General features: G+C 49.9%; 1 long non-coding RNA gene across 4 annotated transcripts; it reads right to left on the bottom strand.

The window, feature by feature from the left end:
• Positions 1–14: 14 nt before the first annotated feature.
• LOC144708837 (uncharacterized) lies at positions 15–23,023 on the bottom strand. Of its 4 annotated transcripts, XR_013582861.1 has the most exons (8): positions 22,222–23,023; positions 21,905–21,988; positions 21,585–21,670; positions 20,451–20,576; positions 19,581–19,783; positions 19,057–19,444; positions 3,848–5,860; positions 15–3,240 (listed from the first exon to the last, which is right to left on the bottom strand). It is a non-coding gene; the product is annotated as an uncharacterized LOC144708837 (long non-coding RNA). The 4 variants fall into 4 exon arrangements; XR_013582860.1 differs by lacking the exon at positions 15–3,240 and having other exon boundaries at positions 3,269–5,860; XR_013582862.1 differs by lacking the exon at positions 15–3,240 and having other exon boundaries at positions 3,270–5,216.
• Positions 23,024–23,405: the final 382 nt, after the last annotated feature.

The raw sequence follows: 23,405 nt of genomic DNA, 5'->3' as shown, positions 1-23,405 counted from the left end.
TCGAACGGTTGTAATTTGGCTATGGCCAACGAGCCTCTAATCATGGGATTCTAAACGGTCTTAGTTCTGGTGCATAAAGAAGTACATGAAGACGATTGAGTGGTCAAGATGGGATCGTCCACCCTCGATATAAGAGGTGACAGCTCAAGGAAGATGATGCGATGAAGTCCTTGGCCACGGTAGTGAAATATTGGAGAAGAGTTCTCCAATGATTTTTGAATGCATCAGTACTAACTCGGATGACCGATTGGGGTTTGAAAGTTGACCATACCCTAAGTCGTCCAAGGAGCATCAAGTAGATGAGGGATTATACATACACGGCAACCGATGATGAACAGGTTCCATGAGTGAGTCGATACATGCTCCTTTGTATCTTCTAAGACACGAGGTGTAGCTTGGCACCCCACGTGTCAGAGTCTCGACCTATCAATTGGGTTGAATCGATCTGACATTAATTAATCCATACGATGATATAGTTAATTAATTTTGAAGGCCAATAAAGGTTATTGGGCCGCTGGAGTCGTTAACTAGACTGATACATGGGCCTAGAGGGTCACTCGCAAATGGTCTTTTGGACGTTGGAAGATATACTTAAGTTTTGGGGGTTTTTATTAAAAATACCCACTTAGTATAAATAGGGGAAGGCCCTGAACAAAATTCACCCAGGCCAGAATTATTGAGGGGCGTTTCCCCTTCTTCTCCATTCTCCCCACACTCCCTCTCCATCCCTAATATGATTGGGACGACATAACAACGCCGATGGATAAAGAATGGGGCTCGTCAACAAGAAGGAGGAGATCCAACGCGCCGAGGACTACGTGGATATGTCTAGAGGTTGCACACTTGAGCAGCTCGACTCATCTCGCTTTGGGATCGAAGAAATCACAAATGAGATTAGTGCAAAGGTACTTCATTTCAATGTTTTTGTTGATGTCGTTCGATTCGCAAAAGTCTTCCGCTGCGCATCGTTTTGATATGTTCATCCAGATCTAGGCTTCTAGAACCCAACAGATGGAGCAGCGCTGGAGTGTGTGGTGACAAGTGGCGAGGGTGAAGTATGTGGCGAGGCTCCATTTGAGGTGGTCATAGTCCACCGTGCTAGCTTTAGATGATATGGCTTCAAATTAGGTGGAAGGATGAGCCTATCCACCTTGAGTGTTCCACGCAATCCGCCAATCCTGCGGGCTTGCTGGCACGAGTATGTGGTGCATGCGGAGGGTCGGCAAGCCAAGACGGTCGATGCCATAGCAGCCCCTAGTTGTCGGGGAAAACGCTTGCTAGGAAAGAAAAAGAGACGAAGGGGTTCATGTGTGTACCGCGTGGTTGGTAAGGGCATCTGCTGTCTGGTTGCCTTCTCGTAACTTATGACGAATGCTGATTGTGCGAGGTCAGCACCGCACAATATCCTGCCATGTACGGTGTATTCTATGGGATCATGTACCTGCACGGAGCATGTCAACTAACACTTTTGAGTCCCATTTTGCGATGATATTATGAAGGTTTTGTTCCTCATAGAGTAAACCATCATATATTGTCGTAGCTTCGGCTATTGTGTTAGTTTGTACACCATAGAAAAAGGAGAAAGTGAAAAGGACACTCCTTGTATGGTCACAAAGGATACCACTCACCCTTGCTCGGCCTGGGTTCCCTTTCGACGCACCATCCACTTTCAGTTTAAGGATGCCGATTGGCGGAGGGAGCCAATAGATAACCCATAGTTGAATGCGGATTGGAGCAAGGGTCGCCGAAAGGCCCTTAGAGCGGAGGAGGTTGCAGTCGATTGGTGAGCGGTAGGCGCGAGGGAGAATGAGTGGATGGATACATCTTAGCCACATCTTGACTTGACACATGATATCCACTACGCGCATGGGTGTACCTGCAAAAAGAGAAGAATTTCGCCCCTTCCATATCTCTCATAGTAAGTAATCTATGGTGATATATAGCATGAGGCTCCATTTGGAGCATGTTGGCGAGAAGAATAGCTTGCCAAAACACTCGAACGGGGTCGGTGGGCAATGAGAGAGTGGAGTTCTGCAAGAAAAGACTTCGTAACCTCTTTTCTTCTTCATCTTCATTTCTTTGCCACGTCGAACGTTTCTTTTATTCTTGCTTTGTTTCGTAACTCATTAGCATCATTCGTTGTCTCTGAAATAAAACCTTAAGTTCCGAAGGCACTCTCTAAGGAATTCGTTCTCTACTCTGATCATGAAGCTTTGAAGTATCTCCATTGTCAGTAGAAATTAAATTCTAGACAAGTTAAATGGGTCAAATTTATCCAATCATATACCTTCGTCCTTAAACATAAGAGGGGAGTCAAAAACCGAGTGACCGATGCCCTTAGTAGACGTGTCCACCCCTTGAACATAATGAAGGTAGAAGTTATCGGATTTGAACAGATGAAGGATCTATATCCCGATTGCATGGACTTTGCTCCTGTTCTCCAGACCATAGGCAATTAGCCGAATCCTGAAATCCAAGATTATATCTTAGAAAATGGATTTTTATTTTATGACCGCCGCCTATGCATTCCGTAGTCCTCCCTTAGGGATTTCCTTGTATGGGAAACGCATGCTGGAGGCCTTAGTGGTCATTTTGGGAGAGATAAAACCATCGCCATGGTAGAGCATAGGTTCTTTTGGCTATCCCTCAAGCGAGAGTAGCTTATATTATTTCCCAATGTCGAGTATGTGCTCTCGCCAAGCAGGTTAAGCAGAACACTGGCCTATATACTCCTCTACCGGTCCCTCAGTAACCTTGTTATGACGTGAGCGTCGACTTTGTGCTAGGGCTTCCAAGAATGATCAAGCATTATGATTCTATCATGGTAGTTGTCGATCGTTTTTCAAAGATGGCCCATTTCATTTCTTATTTTAAAAATTCCGATGCCTCTCATGTTGGTCAGCTTTATTTCAATGAAGTTGTTCGTCTCCATGGGCTCCCAAAAAGTATAGTATCGGACAAAGATGTCAGGTTTACTAGCTACTTTTGGAAAACCCTATGCATCTCTTGGGAACAAAGCTTAAATTCTCCACGACTTTTCATCCCCAGACTGATGGGCAAACTGAGGTCGTTAATCAAAGCCTTGGTAATCTATTACAATTGTTGGTTGGGGACAACCTTAAGTCTAGGGATTCTGTCATTCCGCGTGCCGAGTTAGCCTACAATCCGTCGGTCAACCGTACCACTGGCATGAGTCCATTTGAGATAGTACATGGTCATCCACCTCGTAAACCCACCGACCTGATACCCATGTTACCGCATTATAGAGTCTCAGATGATGGTCATGAGTTCGCCAGTCATATTAGAAGTCATCATGAGAAAATTCTTACACGCATCATAAATAGCAACACCTCATATAAACAGATCGTAGATTTACACCGTCATTTTTGCAAATTTAAAGGTGACATGGTGATGGTGAGGGTTAGGTCAGAGAGATTCTCTTCCAAGCGGGCTACCTAGCTTCATGACGTAGGACAACTACGGACTGATCGACTAAGGAGTGGACGATGAATGAATGGACGATTGGGTTGACGGGGAACACTATGGGTAGAGGGACGACGAGGGATAAAACAGCCACATAAATCACACGATCGGATTCGGAATTTAAAACCGATGAAAATATGGTGGTGCAGCTCTGACCCTTATCGAGGATGGGAGTATTGTCTTCCACCACCGCGAGGATGCCTAAGCACCGAAATCAATATCCGAATTCACGTCGCAAGGATACACTCGAGAAAGAGAGAGAAGAAGCAGAAAATCCAAACCAAATCTAATTCTAATAGTGGTGGAAACTTCTCGGGAAAATACTGAACGGAGAACACTTCGACACCAAAGAGTTCAGGCATACCTCGGCACCGTAGTGCATGATGGGGTGCAGCCTTGGGCAGCCTAGCTGATGTAACACGACCTGCCGGGATCAAGCGGCACGCATATACATCACAAGGAGTGGAGTGCAGAGCGACGGAGCGGCAGCACGAGGCGGACGCTTCGACAATGGCTGCGGAGTGGGCCTAGCTTCGTTCTTAGGCGATGGTGGCAACCGAGGGCGGTCATGCCGGCTAAGGATGGCACAGGCCATGGAACGAAACAGAGGCCACTATGGCAGTCGAGGAAGCAACGGGCGGACGAAGCGGCCAAGGGCCGTATTGGTGACCGACGGCTGTAAAGGTGGCCAAGGGTGGCCTGAGGCAACTCGGTCGCTAGAGGTTGTCGATGCGGCTGAGGTGGCCGAGGAGGTCGCGGGCAGCCAAGGCGGCCAAGGATAGGAGCTGGCGGATGATGTTGGAGGCGTCCATAGATGGTTGCCAATGTCTGGCGCGGCCTGAGGTGGACGTCGTGGTCGAGCGGCCCGTGATGGTCAGCTAGAGGCCAGGGAGAACCAGAGACCATCGGGGATCCTGGGAGGCACGAGGTAGTCGTTGGTGACCCAGATGCGGTTGGAGGCAGCCAGAGGCGGTGGGAGCATCTGGGTGGTTGAGGACGGCCAGAGAACCGAGGGCGACCTCGTTGGGAGCGGCCGGCAACTGGGCAGCTGAGGTCACCGTGGCAGCCAGACCGGATCGGCGCGGTCGAGGCTATAATGGTGGCCATGACCGTTGTGACGGTAGTCTTCGGATGAAGCGAACGAGGCAACCGTGGCGGCCACGCACGAGCGAGGGCGGCCAGACGGCCATGGAGGCGGCCGCCCCAGGAGAGATCGGTCGAAGCATCCAGAGCGGTAGAGGGGCCATGGCGACTTGGCATTGACGATGTTGTCCATGACGGCTGGAAGACAACCTAGAAAAATGAATAATACCGAAAAACTGACTAGATGCGATCAGATCTGTCGGAGGCGGCCGTGGCTGTTGGAAGGTCAAGGACGGCCAGAATGTGAGCGGACAACGACTCGGAGCGCTCGGAGAGAACAGGCAGTGACCGGAGGGGCCTGAAGAGGCGGACGATGGCTCTGATGGTTGTCGAGGAGGCCAAGGCGTCTCGGGGCAGGTCGCGGCGATCGGAGGGGGCGGACGTCCTTCCCAAGTGATCAAGATCCGGTGGCGACCGTAGAAGGACCGAAGAAGGTCGGAAGCTCCAAGAGGGACACTCGAGGAAGCCCTTAGAAGCCTAGGTGGCGGACATGTCAGCTCCGGCAAAGTCGGCGCCGGAGCTCCGGCGAAATCGACGGGAGATGCCCTAACGGCCTATCTTGATGGCATTCCTGTAATTTCGTCCAACTTCTGAAAATACACAAAAACTCTCAAAACTCTCCTAAAATGACTAGAAACTCAAAAGAGCAAAAGGGACTACATTCTGGAAAACGTTCAATCTCGATTTTCAATTCTGGTCTTCCTCTTTTACAATGGGCATCGTTCCTTTTTATAGGGGAAAAGGGGAAGCCCAAGAGGTTTTAGGGAAGATGAAACAACAAAAAAACAGAAAACAAAGAAACATAAAAAAATTAAGGAAGATAACTCCTTAAGGATTGATGGTCCCCCATCACTAGGGGGGGATGCCCTGGGCGGCCTGGGGTGCAGCTTTGGGTGGCCTGGGGTTCAGCCATGGGCGGCCTGGGGCGGGGTGCCCTGAGCGGCCTGGGGCGGGGTGCCCTGAGCGGCCTGGGGTGCAGCCTTGGGCGGCCTGGGGCGGGATGCCCTGGGCGGCCTTGGGTTGCTACCTTGGGAAGGTGAGAGAGAGATGGAAAGAGAGGATGGAGGGCCGACGTCGTGAGGCAGCGGTAGCGGCGGCGGCGACACCGGCGCCGGTTGGCGGCAACAGCGGCGGCGGCAGCGGCGGCAGCGGCGACAGCGGCGGCGGGGGCGGTGGCGGCAGCAGCGGCGAGGGCGGTGGCAGCGGTGGCGCTAGTGCTGGCGAGATAGGGAGGCTTGGGCAGTCCTCCAAGAAGAGTTAAACAAAACTCAATTCTTGAAATATGACTGCCTAACTGTTTCTTCAAACAATGGCCTATACATATAGGCCTTGGAGGAAAGAGAAAATACAACTTTAAGATGAGAAATTAAAGACGAGTCGTGCTTCATGTCATGCCAAGGGGCAGTTGTTGATCGGCCGTTGGCGATGTGTCATGACGCGGGAAGGAACGTGCATGCGTGGAGACGTGCGTAGTGGAGACGATTGTGGCATGTCCAGAACAGGAGTGTTGACGTGCGTGTGTGAAGATGTGTGCGGTGGAGACGGTTGCGGCATGTCCGTAGCGGGAGTGATGACGTCGGTTGACTGTGGCACCGTATCCATGGCGGAGACGTTGACTTCGGTTGACCGTGGCGACGCGTCCGATGGTGATGTGACGGTGTCCTCGCTATCACTTCATGCTCGTATTGCTGGGCCGTTCCCAATTCTCAAACGAGTAGGGGAAAATGCCAATGCCATCGACATACCCTCCACGTGGAGGATAGGCACCACATTAAATATTTCGGATTTAGTCGCGTTTAAAGCCCCACCTCTTTCATCTAATGACCCTTTTCTACCCTCGGACTTTCCGATGAGTGAGTTTGACTTGTCCACCCCCCCATCACTACCTTCTGATTGGCAAGAGAACATCGAGGTTATACTAGACGACGTAATCACCTTCACCAAGGGTGGGACAGTGCGGAAGTTTCTTGTTCGTTGGCTGGGCAAATCGTGGATCACGGAAGATGACTTGGCTGGCCTGTGCCCCTACTTGGTGACCTGTTGGAGACTTCTGATGCCTACTCAACAGAGTCGAGTTCTTTGTACACTGGGGGAATTGGTGGTGATGATGCCAACGCATCCACTCTAGACTTGTCGACACCATCAAGCAAAGTCAACGCCTCTGCTACGGACATAACACCGTCATCGGACCAAGTCAACACACCAGCGTCACGCACGTCTCCACGTAGGCACGCCCCTTCAGGCATCATGACACATTACCAAAGGCAAATCAACAACTGCCCCTACATGACAAGAACCACGTCCCTCGTCTTTGATTTTTAGTAACTTGTATTTACTCTTTCCTCCAAGGCCTATATGTATAGGCCATTGTTTCAAAATAAGGCAAGTTTATTTCAAATTTTGAGTTTTATTTCTCTTCTTGGAGCACTTGCCCCAACCCTAATCTCCCTATCTCTACCTCTGTTTGACGCCACCACCACTACCGCCGTCGCCACCTCGCACCGCCGCCTCCCTCTGCTCCATATTGTCATCGCCACCCGCACAAACAGCCCGAGGCCGCCGCCTAGGGCCACCCAAGGTAGCCCGCCCCTGGCCGCCTAAGGCTGCTACCTTAGACAGCCCAAGGCTGCCGCCCAGGGCCGCCCAAGGCTGCCCGCCCTAGGAAGCCCAAGGCTGCCGCCCAGGACCACCCAAGGCCGTCGCCCCAGGCCGCCCAAGGCAGTTCGCCCTAGGCTGCCCAAAGTTGTCGCCCCGGACAGCCCAAGGTAGCCACCCAGAGGGGCCCAAGGCAACTCGCCCTAGGCCACCTAAGGCTGCCGCCCAAGGCCACCACCCCGAAGCGCCCATGGCTGCTCACATAGGGCAGCCCCAAGCTGCCCAAGGCCGCCTGCCTAGGGTTGCCCAAGGCGCACCATCCACACTGGTGCCCGCGCACACCAGCCCTGTCTGTGTCCGCACTCGTCCATCATGCTTTCTACGAGGGCCGTACAATGCCCAGAACGCCCAGACCCTCTCGTCTAGTGGGCCATTCAACTCCCAGAATCACCCTGTCTCATCATGATCAGAATTCCCCGCAACTTCTTCATGCATTAGGGTGCCAAGGTATGGCTGAACTCTTTGGTGTCGACGTGTTCTTCGTCCATTGTTCCGCGAGAATTCTCCACCGCCGACATATTTGATTTGATTTGGAACTTCCTAAAATTCTCTCTACTATGAGTTTACCCCTTTATGTGAATTTGAGTATTGGATTTGGTGCTTCGGCATCGCCGTAGTGGTTGAAGATAGCACTCCCGCCCTTGACAATGAACAAGGCTGCACCACCAGTATTTCATCGGTTTTAAGTTTCGAGTTTGATCATATGGATTCTGTGGTCTGTTTTATCCAATCCATCTTCACCTGTCATGTATATTCCCCATTGTCATCCAACCCATCCCCATAGTCGCCTTTCCCCTAGTTGTCCTGCAATCAGATTGAGCTCTGAATCTCGCTGGAGAAGCGGTTGTTTTAGATATTGATCTCGCCAAGCAGTAGAAGAAGGTTGAACCAGTCTAGTAAGTTTCCAGCGAGCTCGTTTCCAAAGAGATCGATCAGGGATAGACTCGTGTAGAAGGAGAGCTCCGTCGGGATCTCCCTGGAAAGACGATTGGAAGAGAGATCGAGAAGAGAGAGAGCCGTCATCTTCCCAAAATCCTTTGGAATATCCCCAGAGAGTCTTGTGGAATCGTTGTCAAAGAGCCTTCAGGGAAGCTCACTGGAGAATCGATTCCTCGAGAGGACGAGGTAGATGTGATTCACGAGCCCAGCGAGATTCCCTAGGATACCCCCTTCCAAGAAGTTGCTGGAGATGTCGAGAATGGCGAGGCGCATCAGCTTGGCCGTGATAGATTCGGGAAGCCCAACAATGAAATGATTTCCTTTTAGGTGACAGGAAATGAGTCCAGTCAGGTGCCCAAGCAAAGTCGGAAGGTGGATGTGGTGGCCTCCGATTTCCTTTTAGGTTCAGAGTTGCGAGGCACCGGAGACTGCCTAGCGATAGTGGGAGTTTGCTGGTGAGGTGGTTGCCAGCGGCAGAAAAGACCATGAGGTCACTACACATGCTAAGGGATGAAGGGATTCTGCCGAAGAGCGAGTTCGCGTGGAGACGGAGCTGGTTAAGCCGCGTGGGTTGGCCGACCTGGGGAGGAATCGGACTAGAGAGATTAGACGCGGCCAGACCCAAACCCATAACGAGGGAAGGATGGAATGTAATTTTTTATAAACTCCTTTACAAAAAATCCGCACAATGTGAACCGCACACGAGTGTGTGCAAAGTTCTGTTCGTTTCCAAGTTTGTTCTGTTTGGAAATCCAAACAGAACGCACAATTCGCTCCAATTCGCACGGAAGGAACAGAACAACCATGTCTGGTCGTAAGTGAGTATGGATGTGTAAGGTGAGTTCATCCCAAATTGCCTCCCTCACGAGGTGTCTATGTGAGGCATAGACTACGATAAGCATTGAAGTGATGCAGGACAATGTCGGGGACGAAATCCAACATCACCGAGGAGTTGGGGCTCAGTGTCGAGTGACAATACCGGACGTCTACCCTGAGGTTGTCGTCCGACACGGCTCTCCTACAGGGGTGAGACTATGATGAAATGCACGGGTAGGGGGTATCGTACGGGCAGCTGCCGACAAGCAATCGGGTATCGACCTCCGGGATTGGACGGGGTCGCCCAGGGATGGGGGAATAGACCTCCTAACCCTCGTCTGGATGGATGAGGTTGCTACAGCGCCGAACGGGGTATCTCCCGCCGGGCGTTGCTCGCACGTGACGGGTGAACCCAACTCGTACCATACCAGGTAAGACGCTCAACTGTGATAATTCTTCACCTACGTCTAATCCGAGAGCGGTGGAGACAAACGAAAGCGTACTGCAAGAAATAAAGGACGGGAACATAACGGTGTACCTCGTCGTCGTCCAGGGATTGTTTGTCATCGTGTCATGCAGGAGGCCTCGCTGGAACCAACAGCAGAGTCAGAGTAGTATGAGGGCGGCAGACAGTCAGTATGCGCGATAGAGTCGAGGTGTGCCAAGGGGCGCGACGCACGGGGTGAGTGCACGGCGCGATGGGCGCAAGGCGGTGCAACCGAGCGGGCGCAGGTACGTGCGGCAGTGGCCACCTCTGTGGGCAATAGAGGCGCGCAGTGCAACGAGCGCACGGTGGTCCAACCGGGCAGGCGCGGGTAGGCATGGCGGAGGGCACCTCTGGGTGCAATTGGGCGCGCGGCTCACAGGCGACGATTCCGGTGCTCCGACCACGTCAATAGAGACGCGGGGCGTCGGTGTAACGAATGACAGCAGACAACAGGCGATACCGCAAGAAGGCCATTCAACTGGCCGTCGAGAAGTTCGTGTGTTCTCAACGCGGGTGACGGCGGTGGGTCGAAGGGGGTCTGCGATGGTTGCAACTACGCGCGTCGGTGTGGGTCCAGGTAGCTTGGCTGGCAAGTCGCTCGGCCCTGCTAGGAGGTGAGGTGGTTGCACGGTGGTGCAACACGGCCGGTCGGAGCCAGGGGCAGCAGCTCGGCGTGAGAGGCGCGAGTCGGGCGCAGTGCCGTGACGCGATAGAGCAGCGTGCGGTGGATGGTAGCGCCGCGCGGCGAAGGAGTGGGCAGCCAGCCGCATACCCGGGAAGGGGTATGATATGGGTGACCCTTGGACCAAAAAGGACACAAGGAAACATCATAATAAAAACCACAATGACACCTATGACCTGAGGAAATCAAAGCAAAGAGAAGAACTGGGACTTGTTGACGAAAGTGGAGGGGAGGGAGATCCTTATAAGGATGAACCTCCCTACTTACATATGACCGTGACGACTCGGAAAATGACGAACGACGAATATCAGAACCAAAAACGACAAACAAAATGAAAACATAAAGATGACGATACGGCGTGCGTTACCCAGGATATTTGAATCCGGGCGTGTGTACCATCGCCTTGGCCTGCCGAGCGGGCTGAACACGTATGGCTGGCGCTTTCGATGACGACGGTGATGTCTCTGAAGATGTTTTTGGGGTTGCTGCTGGTGCTCTGCCATCAATCCTCCCGGGGTCGAAAGAACGCAACTCCGGTGAGTTTGGTGTGTCGAAGGGCAGCGGCTGGAGGATATCCGGTCGAAGGCGGCGGAGCTGTGCCTTTGATATCCACGTGTCGTATGCGCTGGTCCATCCTAGCCACCGTACCAAGAAGCTCCTCGAGACTTCGTTCCCTCCATAGTCAATTATCTCCTATAGTACACAATCGATTGCCTCGTGCCAATCGGATGAAACAAATGGGGGAGTGGTCGCGGCAAACTCACTCATACTAAAAGGGTCTAGAGAGGCTTGGTCGAGGGGGTGAGAAGGAGTTCAGTACGGAGCCAAATCTGCCACGTTGAAGGTGTAGCTTATTCCCCACGTAGGAGGAATCTCGACGACGTAGGCATTTTCGCCCACCCTTTGGAGGATCGAGAATGGGCCGGCACTATGAGCATGTAGATTTGTGGCATGCCCAGGAGATTATCTCTCCGGTCTAAGCCTAACCATCACTAGGTCTCCCACATCGAAGACTCGGGGTCGGCAGTGCAATTCCGCAGACTGCTTGTACAATGCATTTTGGCTCGTGATCCTATCATGAATATGCTGATGCAATGCAAAAACATGCAGGGCGAATGCAATGCCATCCTCGGATACCCTAACATGTGGTTCAACAGGTGCTAAGTCTAGTGGGCGACGGGGGGCTTCGCCATAGATGATCTTGAATGGACTCAACCCGGCGGTTCGGTTCACCGAAGAGTTATACGCAAACTCGGCGCGAGGGATAATCAAATCCCAAGTCGCAAGGTGTTCGCCCACTGAATAATGTAGTAGGTTGCCCAAACTTTGATTGACGACCTCCGTTTGACCGTCGGTCTGCGGGTAGTAGGCAGTAAAAAATTTGAGCTGTGTGCAGAGGAGACTCCATAGGGTCTTCTAGAAGTCGCTCGTGAAGCGTACGTCTCGGTCAAACACGATCGAAGCTGGCAGACCATGGAGGCGCACAATTTCTCAGAAGAATAGTTGTGCGACCTTCGTGGCATCGGACGTCGTCGTGCAGTGCACGAGGTGCACCATCTTCGAGAACCTGTCAATGACGATCATGACAGAGTCGTGTCGTCGTGCTGTCCAGGGCAATCATAGGATGAAGTCCATGCTAACGTCATCCCAGGGACGCTTAGGCGTTGGTAGCGGGGTGTATAACCCAGCGCTCTTCTTGACCTGTTTGGCCAAGGCACATACACGGCACTGGGCAACAATGTTGCCAACGTCGCGTTTCAGCGACGGCTAGTAGAATTGGTATTCTACGACAGAGATGGTCTTGTCACGTCCAAAGTGACCGCTAAGACCTCCGGCGTGACATTCCCATGTGAGGAAGTTGTGTAGGGACGTGCGTGGCACGCATAGTCTGTTCTGATAGAACAGGTAGTCATCGGTGATGACGTCGCCCTGGTAATCGTGGGACAGCCCCTATCAAACTCTAGTGATGATCGGCCTAAAGTCGAGGCAACTGTCGTATCCCTCTCGGATAGTCTCGAACCCGAGGACCTTCACCCTCATGATGTTGAGCACGTGGGCTCATCGGCTAAGTGCATCGGCGACGATGTTGTCTTTGCCCTTCTTGTTCTTGATGACGAAGGAATCGTCCTGCAAATACTTGACCCATCTCGCGTTTCGGTCACTCAACTTCTGCAGGGAGTGCAGGTATTTGAGCGCCTCGTGATCCGAGAAGAGCAGGAACTCCTTGGAAAGGAGATAGTGTCGCCAGTATCTCAGTGCTTGGACGACTGCGTAGAACTCCTTGTCGTATGTCGAGTAGCGTAGTCTCGCATCGTTAAACTTCTCGCTGAAAAACTCGATGGGGTGACCCTCCTGGCTAAGGACACCACCGATCCCGACGCCCGAGGCATCACAAGTAACCTCGAACACCTTCCCGAAGTTGCGTAGGTAGAGGACAGGCGCTTGAGTCATCAAGAGCTTCACATGCTGGAAAGCTCGCTTGGCGGCCTGTGTCCAAGTGAATGGCTCCACCTTGAGGCAGTCGGTGATAGGAGCCGTAACCGAACTGAAGTTCTATACGAAGCATCGGTAGAAAGTAGCGAGGCCAATGAAGCTCCATAGGTCATGGAGGCTGGCCGGTGACGACTAGGATGTGATGGCCCAGACCTTGTGCGGGTCAGCGGCAATGCCCTGGGCGGACACGATGAACCCTAGGAAGGCGACTTCCGATGTGAGGAAGCTACGCTTCTTAGGGGGCGCGTATAATTGTTCGTTACAAAGGACGGTGCAGAGCTGCCGAAGATGGTTGACGTGCTCCTCTCTCGAATGGCTCTAGATGAGGATGTCGTCGAAGTAGACGACGATGAACCTCCTGATAAACGGGTACAGTACCTCGTTCATGAGGCGCTGAAAGGTACTCGGCGCGTTGGAGAGGCCGAAGGGCATGACTCTCCACTCGTATAACCCATCCTTTATCTTAAAGGCGGTCTTCCATTCGTCACTGGGATGAATCCAAACCTAATGGTAGCCACTGCGTAAGTCTATCTTCGAGAAGATAGTGGCTCCCGCCATCATGTCGAAGAGGTCCTGGACGCGAGGAATGGGGAAACGTTATCGAACCGTTATCTTGTTGATGGTGCGGCTGTCGTAGCACATGCGCCATGTGCCATCCTTCTTCGGAGCTAGGAGAGGGGGTACCGCGCAAGGACTGAGGCTCTCTTGGATGAAGTCCTTCGCGAGTAGTTCGCGGACTTGTCGTAGTAGCTCCTCGTATCTCGGCGGCTCCATCTGGTGGTGTGGCAGGTTTGGCAATGAAGCGCTGGGCACAAGATGATCGCGTGCTGGATGCTACGCATCGACGGTAGTTTGCCGCGCAGCTCTTCGGGGAAAACATCACCAAACTCGGATACAAGGGCCCCGACCTCAGGTGGTTAGTGCTCTATGGGTGGATCGGCGGAGACGTTAAGGGTGACAGCGAGCACAAGGGCGTGTTGTCTCCCTCGTGGCCCAAGTCTCGAACGGGCGTTACCCAAGATATTTGAATCCAGGCATGCGTACCGTTGCCTTGGCCTACCGAGCGGGCTGAACGAGTACGGCTGGTGCTTTTGATGATGACAATGACGTCTCTGAAGACGTTTCTGGGGTTGCTGCTGGTGCTCCGCCATCAGTAAGGCTTCAGGGAGTACGGTACGTCAAAAGTGGTGTATTGAATCCCTTCAACCAGGAGTTCCAACGAATAATCCCGCTCCCAAAAAAGCCAGAGTTTATTCCATGGATGACAATAAACACCATCCATTTCGAGTTTCCTCACAATGGAGTGGGAACTATCCGATCTAGTCATCAGCTCAATAAGTCCAACTATTCCTAGTTTATACTTTTTGATCAGGGAGAAGAGGTGTGATTGGGTTAGAGGGTTGTCGATCCCTTTACAATCCCAAACAAGACTTGGAGTCATAAAGCTATCGGCTCGCGTGGTGCACCTTCGATCGGGTGTCAGTGTCTGTGTGGTGACCTGGAGGAGGGGGTGTCTAAGGCTGACTCCTCGGAGATGGAAGCGTCATCGTCCTCGTCATCTGTGGGAGCGTGGCCACTAGTATCCCCATATGTATCCTCAAAGCTAGTGAGGGAAGCTTGATGGTTAGTCAAGCAGTCCTTTTGCTCAAAAGGAATATGTGATGGATGGAGGTTGGACAGGGAAGTGAGTATATCAGGCGGGGAGGAGTGTGGCTAGGGATGGGTGGTGAGCAAGGGATGAATGGCGCAGGGGAAAGAGGAGAAGATGAACGAGGTGGAAGGGAGTGAGGTGCAGGAGAGCGAAGTGGAGAAGGTGGAGGGGAAAAAGGTGAAGGGGGCGATGGGAGTGGAGGCCGGTGGACTGGTGAGGGGCGAGAGGATGTGATACGAGGGGACGATGAGGAATGGTGGACTGGTGAGAGACAGGCGGGTGTGTTGCCAGATGTGCTAGGAATACTCGTGCAACTCTACCCAACCTCCACGCGATCTCCCTTAGGGCTCTCGAGATCCAAGAGGGTAACGATATTGGATGTACTAGCAGATGCGTGTACCGCCTTACCCTTGCCTGACCAAATGCTGGTAATGGGGATATGTGTGTGCTTGTTAGCCCCTTTCTTCACCCATTGGGACTGTGAAGCTATGAGCGTGGCCGAGACAGGCTTGGGCAGCATAGAATCCCTAGGTGGGAGTGGGGTAGGAGTAGGCACACCAAGCGGTGTGGGAGAGAGGCATGTACTCTGTGCTGGTCTCGGAGTGGGACGACGCCCGTGAGAGGTAGACTTTACCTCTATGATGTATTCATTGTAAGGCAAAGGTGGGACAACACGTATGAAGTGTGTGCCCTAAGAGGACACAACGCATACAGAACTACGGAAGGTTCTCGTAGACTATAGTCTAGCGAATCAATTCATCCCCATTACGGATGAGGATCATGCAGTGAATGGGCTCTAAAAGGTCTATCTCAACACATATCCTCAAGTATCGAGGGCGGTTGAACAGATGTACGTCTTTGTCAAGACATATAAATGTGCCAATAGCACTAGCTAGATACTCTAGAGTAGTGGGCATGAAGAGATGCAGCTTGAGCCCTAGAAATCGATCCATATTGGTACAGAGTGGGGGCAATGCTCCCGTGAGGTGCTAGTCTGCTCGGTTGTCCATCGATAGGTGCGCATCATGGAACCACTAATTGTCCACGTGGTGCGACTCTAAGCTTTCCTAAAGTCTGCTTCCTGTTGGAAGCGGATGAAGACACTGCGATGGTTACGGGCTCCTATAACCACCGGACCGACGAAGTTCCCAGGCGCTGCATACACCATCATGATGCCGTTAATGAGGGGGTGCTTCGTCGGGAATCGCCCTATCAAAGTGTAGGCAAATGGTGCAGCCATTCGCGAGACCTCCTTCTTAGAGGAGGCGACAACTCTCACCCCCTCCGAGTCAATGTAACCCTGCTTTGGGGTCATGTCATCTTAAAGTGGGGGAAGTGTGACCTTGGGGACGGGTTGGTGGTAGCCGTGTGTGTAGTCCCGCCACTTTCGCCACCCAGGTCGTGGATGGTGATCGCCTAGAGGATTGCCCAGCTACCCCATTGCCATGCTCCGTTGGTGTTCGGTGATCCTCCCTGCCTTGTCCACATGATGGGGCAACTTCAATGGAAGATGCCAAGCCCTCCTTCCTTGTATCCTTGGAGATATTTCAGACTGGCCCGTTAGTTCCAGTCCGGTCATTAGAAGGGGAAGACAAAGTACCCGAGTAGGGTCAAAGGCGGTAGTGTTGACCTGGTCAACATTAGCTAATTCGGCCGAGCCACCCTATTCGACATAGTCAGGGTTGACCAAGTCAAGATGGTCAACATGTCAGGGTTGACCAAGTTAAGTTGGGCAGCACAGTCAATGTTGACCAAGGCTATTTGGTCAGACAAGTCTCATTTGTCAGTGTTGACCGCGTGGTCAATCTGCACAGAATTGACCGAGCCAAATAGGTAAGCTCTGCGAGTATTGACCGTATGGTCAATCACAACAGGTTTGACCAAGTCAACTCAGTCGACACGATCAACATTGACCGAGTCAACCTGTCGACCCGGTTAGAGTGGACCATGTGGTTCATCTTGATAGTTTTGACCAAGTTAACCAGGTCAACTTGGTGAGTATTGACTGAGTCAACCTAGCCAACTCGGTCAGAAGAGATTGAGTCGACTCGGTCATTGTCGACCCGGTCGACTCCTTTGCAGGCTGGCGAGTCAACCGCCATGTAAGCCCTCTCGGTGGACGGACGTGGAGAAGAAAACATGGCACAATCAGAGCCATTTGCATGATAGTCCAAATAAGAATCTAACGGCGGAAGAGGCGTTAAATGGTCAAAAAATATGAGCGATGTGGGCGCTGAACAGTCAAAAAAGGCGGACGGTAACGTGGCACTATCCTGGCCTTCCGACGGGTGTACCGTTGGGAGATCAAACGGTGGCGGGAGTGTGGAATGGTCAAAAATTGTAGGCGTCGACATCAGTGAGGTTACCGGCGGCACATTTGATGCGTCGTTGGGTCCATCAATACCGTCGGCCATGTAGGCAGAGTGAACAGATCATTCAGCCAGGGGTGGATCGATCTGGTTGATGGATTCGATCCTGGCCGTTAGATCATACGTGGTTGTGGGTTGCGGCTCGAGGCAGAGAAGTATAGTTAATGCTCCGTTGGCAGTTAAGGCCAACGGTTCTTTTTTTTAACATTCGGAGGGTCCACGGGAAGTCCATCATCTGGACCGTCATTTGCGCGACACGTGGCATCACTGACGGTCTAGATAGATGGACAAATATCGCCTGCCACAATGATTGTGGGCAGCGACGTTGGAGTTAGTTTTTTGGGTTTTTGTTGAATTTCATTTTTTTTATTTCCAATTTTTGGTGAATGTTAGATCCATCTAGACTGTCAGATTCGACGGTTTGGATGGATCTTCTAGCGGACGCGTTCAGCACACCCATATCTAACGTGGCGAGCAAGTCAGATGGCGGGTGGGCTGGCATCGTTAGCACGTCTTGGTGGTCGGTTTGGCCGTTTGACGTGTTTGACATGTCAGACGGCCAGCTTGATGCCCCCTCTGACTCAGCGGCTCGCATGGGATTGCGGGCCGCAAGTTTGTTTCTTTTGTTTATTCTGCAAAGGCGTCTAAAACATCACAAATTAGGTAATAAAAAAGAGAAATTAATGGAAAATAAATTGAACCTTGATGTTATGCTCCCCGAGAAGATCAAACCAAGTCCAAATTTGACACGATTTGGATTTGTATAGCACCCGAATTTTAGAAATAAAATTTGAAAATGAAAACTCACCATTGGTCTTCAATTTCCTCTAGAATGAGCTATAATGATCCGTTTGGGGAAATTTATGAGTCGATTCCTATAAATTTTGACCTTCTAAATCCAATAGGACCTGTTTAAGCTCAATCAGACTTCAGACGCAAAATTCATGACCAAATCGCCGTCGATGGAGGAGAGAGAAGCTCTACCCAAGGAGAGAGAAAATTTTGGAGAAAATGAGATGGGATTAGGGTTAGGATTTTAGAGTTAGGGTTTCAGGGTTAGGGTTTTAGGGTTAGGGTTTTAGCGTTTTAGGGTTTTAGGGTTAGGGTTAGAGTTACGGCTTTAGGGTTACGGTTAGGGTTTTAGGGATAGGGTTTTTTGGATTGGGTTAGGGTTAGGGTTTTAGGGTTTTTGGGTTAGGGTAAGAGTTAAGGTTAGGATTAGGGCAGTGGCGGTGAACTAGCGGAGGGCAGAGTAGCAGAGCGGCAGCATAGGGTGGCCATAACAGAAACGGTGAGAAGTTGAGCCTTGGCTACGGCTCACTATAGGCAACAAAGAATGGCGTCGACGGTGCAGAGCGTCGGCTGTATATCCTGCGATGGCTTGTACTTCGTGGTGATGAACTAGCGGTGGCATGTCATCCGGTGATCGTCTCCCTTAAAGCTTCTCTATGGAACCATAGCAGTGGGCATAGGATGGCAGAGCGGCACAGCGGCATGAGGTGGCTGCATCTCAATTCTATTAAAATTCAGCAACAGCAATATTGGACATCGCTTCCATGACGAAGAAGACTTGATGCAACACGTTCAGCCGGGATTGGCGACTCGCGTTGCAACACAAGGTGTAGGGACGAGCAACACGGAGTAACTCACAGGATGATGATAGATGATGCAAATTGAGAAAATAAGAGAAGTACAATCCTTAACTGAGTAAGGCAAAGGCCTGGCAGTGATCCGTACGTGCCAAGTGCAATCGGACTCCCAATGACCCGATAGATCACGAGGAACACCAACGGTGTAGGTATCCTCGATCGGACTGTGTATACCCGGAGATAGCGGTGAAATTGGAACGGCAAAATGGGACTCTCCCTGATGTCGGACGTCGTCTAGACGTCGTCCGGTCGACACCGAGGGTAACGGCTCGGTATCGAATCAGGTTCCCAGTCAGACGATGATGAGCTTCATCGTCCGAGGATACTACTGAACAGGTATATATATGATGACGATGAATGCAAGAGGTCCCACGTGTCTTACGTGCGTGTGCCAAAGAGCGGTGTTGTCATTCCACAGATCGACGGGGTCGCGTCTAGTGAGGTCAAACGGACCTCCCGAACCTTGCCCGAGGAGGGTCGAGGGTGAGTGTGGCGCCAAACGAGGACACCCCGCTGATATGCTCACACGCGTCGGGAGAACCCGACTTGTACCGGGCACGTAAGACTCTCGTAAAAGGCGTCATTTTCTCAACCTGTCTCGCTCACCTACTTCTAACCCGAGCTCGGAGGAGGCAAATCGAAAGAGCACTGAAGAAAGTAAGAGACGTAAAGAGCAGGTAAAGGGGTACCTTTGTCGTGCTGGCGACGGATAATTTGTACCAAGGTGTGGCCGGAGATAGTAGGAACCCGATGCTGCCGGCGGAGAATGGTGCAAGGTGATGTTGTCGAGGATGCAGGTGTCCACAGGAGAGCGGGGAACTGTCCCGTGCTTGGGCAAGGAGCGCTCAGCAGGTGCGGCGTACAGGCAGACTCGGTGCGTAGCGAGAGCGCGCGCAGACGAGTAATCGCGCGGGTAGTGCGGCAGCTGCATAACGTCTGTTAGGAATGGACGGCTCGCCAACCCGTAGCTCGTATTCTTGGGTGGATGCGGTGAGCAGTGCTTGTTCGTTGTTTGCTTGGAATTGAGAAACAAATGGGTTGGCCACATTCAGACAGTAGTGGATCTTTTCAAGGATGCTGCGATGTAAATCAGGAAAGATTGAGCATCGTCGTTCTATTTGATAGTCTGTGTCGTAGATGTAGAATTGAGCAAAAGAGGGAGCATGACAAGCAGGGGGCAACAAAGCATTTGAGATCTGATGGTAGACAGCACCTTGGATTCGATAAGTATACACACCGGCACAATTGTCGGCGAGGGTACGATCAAAATTTGCATCGCTCGATGTGAAACTAAAATCTGAATGATAAGCTCGAATGAAATTGCGGTAGTGTTTGGACTCCTCCGTCCTGCCCTAGAGCAGCTCGAGAAGCAATGATCGCGGGTTGGGAAATGTTGGCAATGTGATTTTACCATCCCTACAGCATAAGTGGAACAAAGGGTTATGCTGACTGGTACCAGGTTTGCGTTCTTCTAACCAAAACTTTACGTCGCACAAAGCACATGATGCATTCATGACTCCAAGAAAATGTGGTTGAACATTTTGCACAATACGGGCAGCGGTGAGTAGTGTACTCACATTTGTTGATCCCGTTGATCGACGATATGCAATTCTATTGGCCCGACGGTTGCCATTGGTAACCTACTAATAGTTTTGAAGATTATATTGGAGGGAAGAGTATTAAATGGAAGAGTACGGAAAAGAGTGCAGAGAGGAGCATTAAAATAGTAATTTGTTTTTTCCCATTGACATGTATTTCTTCAACTGTATTGTCACGTGAAATGAAACTATATTTTTCCACATTTCCTAAAGAAAAGAGACGACTAATGTGTGCCAAACATTAATTCGGGTGTGAAGGAACAACACCGTCTTTAAATTCAACATCATCGAAGGGAATTCAACATTATGAGATGAACTGAAGATTGGTTAGACATCATCGAAGGGAATTCAACATCATATGCCGTTGGTACAATTTCAGAAGAAAGATAGATTCAGAAATCAATAATTTTGATATATATTCAAAATCTCATAGAGTAGATTAAAAAATCAACAGGATAGTGAAAATTGAGTTTAGGAAAATTTACCAGGCCTTTTAAATAGTTGTATTCATCGAGGAAATGTAGTCCATAAAAGAAGATAATATGTAATCCCAATTAATGGCTTGCTTAATTGAAAGTGCGGAAGATTCTACACAGTCTTCAGCGGAGTACCTGTTTGGAATTGAACGCATAAATGTAGGCAAAAGAGGCAATAAATATGAAAATCTTTAAACTTACCACAGAGAATGAATCAAAACGTAGATTAAACAGAAATGTTGTGACGCAGTTTATGATTTTCGCGTGAAGATTGATTTTCACATAAAATGAAGAGCATTGAAAGAGCAAGCAACATAATAGAATTTCATGGTAATAAATGACTGATAAAAGTTTAAATCATCAGAAAAGATTCCAAAGAAAACCGGGCAGTTGTATTCTTGAAACTCCTGAAGACTGTGTAAATGGATAGGCCTGTTCCGAAAATATTCAATGTAGAAGGATGGTCAGAATTTTGGAAATTTTTTTAAAAATTACCTCCATCCATCAAATCATAGGGTAGTCAATCCACTCATTGAGAGAGATAGTCTTCCTCTATCACAGCCTATTGGAGATGACAGTGTAAAAATAGTATGGTCTGCGAATCTATCCCACAGATTGGATAATATATCCCTCCAATATGTGAAAAAGTTCCAAAATTATTTATACGATTTAAGAATAATTTTCAATATTATTCTTGAACTCCAAAGGGCACTAATGAACGTGATAAAAATTTAAATTTATGTACAGTGAATAAAGTGAAACGTGATATTTATTGAGAGTAAAAGAAACCATAAGAAAATTCAAACCCGAACGTAATCAATCCACTCATTGAGAGAGATAGTCTTACTCTATCGCAGCCTATTGGAGATGACGCTGTAAAAATAGTCAGATCTGCGAATCTATCCCGCAGATTGAAGAATAGATCCCTCCGATTTGTCAAAAAATTCCAAAATTATTTATATGATTTAAGAATAATTTTCAGTATTATTCTTCAACTTCAAAGGGTACCAATGAAAGTGTTAAAAACTTAAATTTATGTATACTGAATAAAGTGAAACGTGATATTTATTGAGAGTAAAAGAAAACATGAAAAAATTCAAACCCGAACGTAATATATCCAATATTTGAGAGAGATAGTCTTACTCTATCGCAGCCTATTGGAGATGACAGTGTAAAAATAGTCTGATCTGCGAAGCTATCCCGCAGATTGAAGAATATATCCCTCCAATCTGTCAAAAATTTCCAAAATTATTTATATGATTTAAGAATAATTTTCAGTATTATTCTTCAACTTCACAGGGTACCAATGAACATGATAAAAATTTAAATTTGTGTATACGGAATAAAGTGAAACGTGATATTTATCGAGAGTAAAAGAAACCATGAAAGAAGGGAAATTCCAACATAAGGAAATCACATGTTTTTCCTATGATAGAATAAAACGAATTAAGTGCTCAAATTACCCTTAGAATTGATGAGCAACAACCCCTAAGATCATTGGTACCCTAGAAGAGGGAGGCGAATGACTCCGGATGATCATTGGTACCCTGTTTCACGTGATGGCGTCGTATTTTTGTGAAATAGAGGAAGAAATTCGTAAAAGGGGAAGAAAAAATATGTAGAGAGAAAGAACGTGACAGCGTGATTAGGAGAATAATATATACGAAAAGAGAGATGGTGAGAGAAATAGAGAGAGATGGTTAGAGCGAGACTAAGAGAAAGAAGATGGATAGAAATAGATAGAGCGCAAGAGCAAAATGGAGAGGGAAAAGAAACGTACCGGCACAATGTTGGCGTCGTTGGTCCCGCGGCCGATTTAACATAAGAAAAAAGCGCTTTACCTCTCTGGTGATCTGGATCTCCTCCGGTGGAGAGAAGAGAGAGCAAGAGGGGGTGAGAGGGAGCAAGAGGTGAGAGATAAAGAGGGAGAGAAGGGAGAGACAGAGAGAAAGAGCCAGAGAGGGAGACAATGGGAGAGAGAGATAGAAAGGGGGAGCGACTAAGGAAGAGAGAGAGCGTAAGAGGGAGAGATAGAGCGCAAGAGGGACAGAGTGAAAGAGAGAATGAGAGAGCGGAAGAGCAAGAGAAAGAAATGGACAGAGCAAGAATGAGAGCGTGAGTGAGAAAGAGATAGAGGGGGAAAGAGAGCAAGAGAAAAAGAGGGAGAGACTATTGGGGAGACAGCGAGAGGGATAGGGAGAGAGTGAGCGGGATAGGGAAAGGGAGAGAGGGCGAGGGAGAGGGCGAGGGGAAGGGAGAGGGAGAGGGCGAGTGGAAGGGAGAGGGAGAGAGGGATAGTAAGAAGGCGAGAGGGAGAGAGAAAGAGGGAGAGGGAGAGATCGATAGAGAAAAAGCAAGATGGAGAGAGGTTGAGAGAGAGGGAGAGGGAGAGAGCGATATTGAGAAAGTGTGAGGGAGACATGGAGCGAGCATTGCGAGAGAGAGAGGGAGAGAGAATGAGAGAGAAAGGAGAGAGGGAAAAGGAGAGGTAGAGATAGAAGAGGGACTGACGAAGGAGAGATAGAAGAGAGATAGAAGAGGGAGAGAGAGAACGCAACCGTTCTCAGCCGTTTCTCTCACTCCCTTCTCTCTCTCACTCTCCCTCTCTTCTCTCTCTCCAACTCTTGTCAGCCAATCAGAGGCCAGAAGGGTACACGAATTTGCTTTATAGTAATAGAGATGTTATTTCTTTCTTGTTTGTATCTCTGGATTTTATGGAGTGGGCCAATGTTGGGCCCCGTCCTTTATCGTTCTTTTCTCGTTTTATTTGTATTTAAAATTTGTAAGGAGAAGTCGAACCACGTCTCGCGACGGCTCGTCCTCTCCCCACCTTCACTTGGCACCCATCCTCACTATATAAGGGGATGGCATGCCCAAGGAACTCTTTGGAGTCATTTGTTGAAAATTCAAAACTTGTGTCTCCCCTACCTTAGGACATAGTGTAGGAGGTCTGGCTAGCCTCAC

Source organism: Wolffia australiana, chromosome 10 (genome assembly GCF_029677425.1).
Source record: "Wolffia australiana isolate 7733 chromosome 10, ASM2967742v1".
NCBI lineage: Eukaryota > Viridiplantae > Streptophyta > Magnoliopsida > Alismatales > Araceae > Wolffia > Wolffia australiana.
Note: the sequence above shows the minus strand (reverse complement) of the source record. Positions and strands in the feature narration are given on the sequence as shown.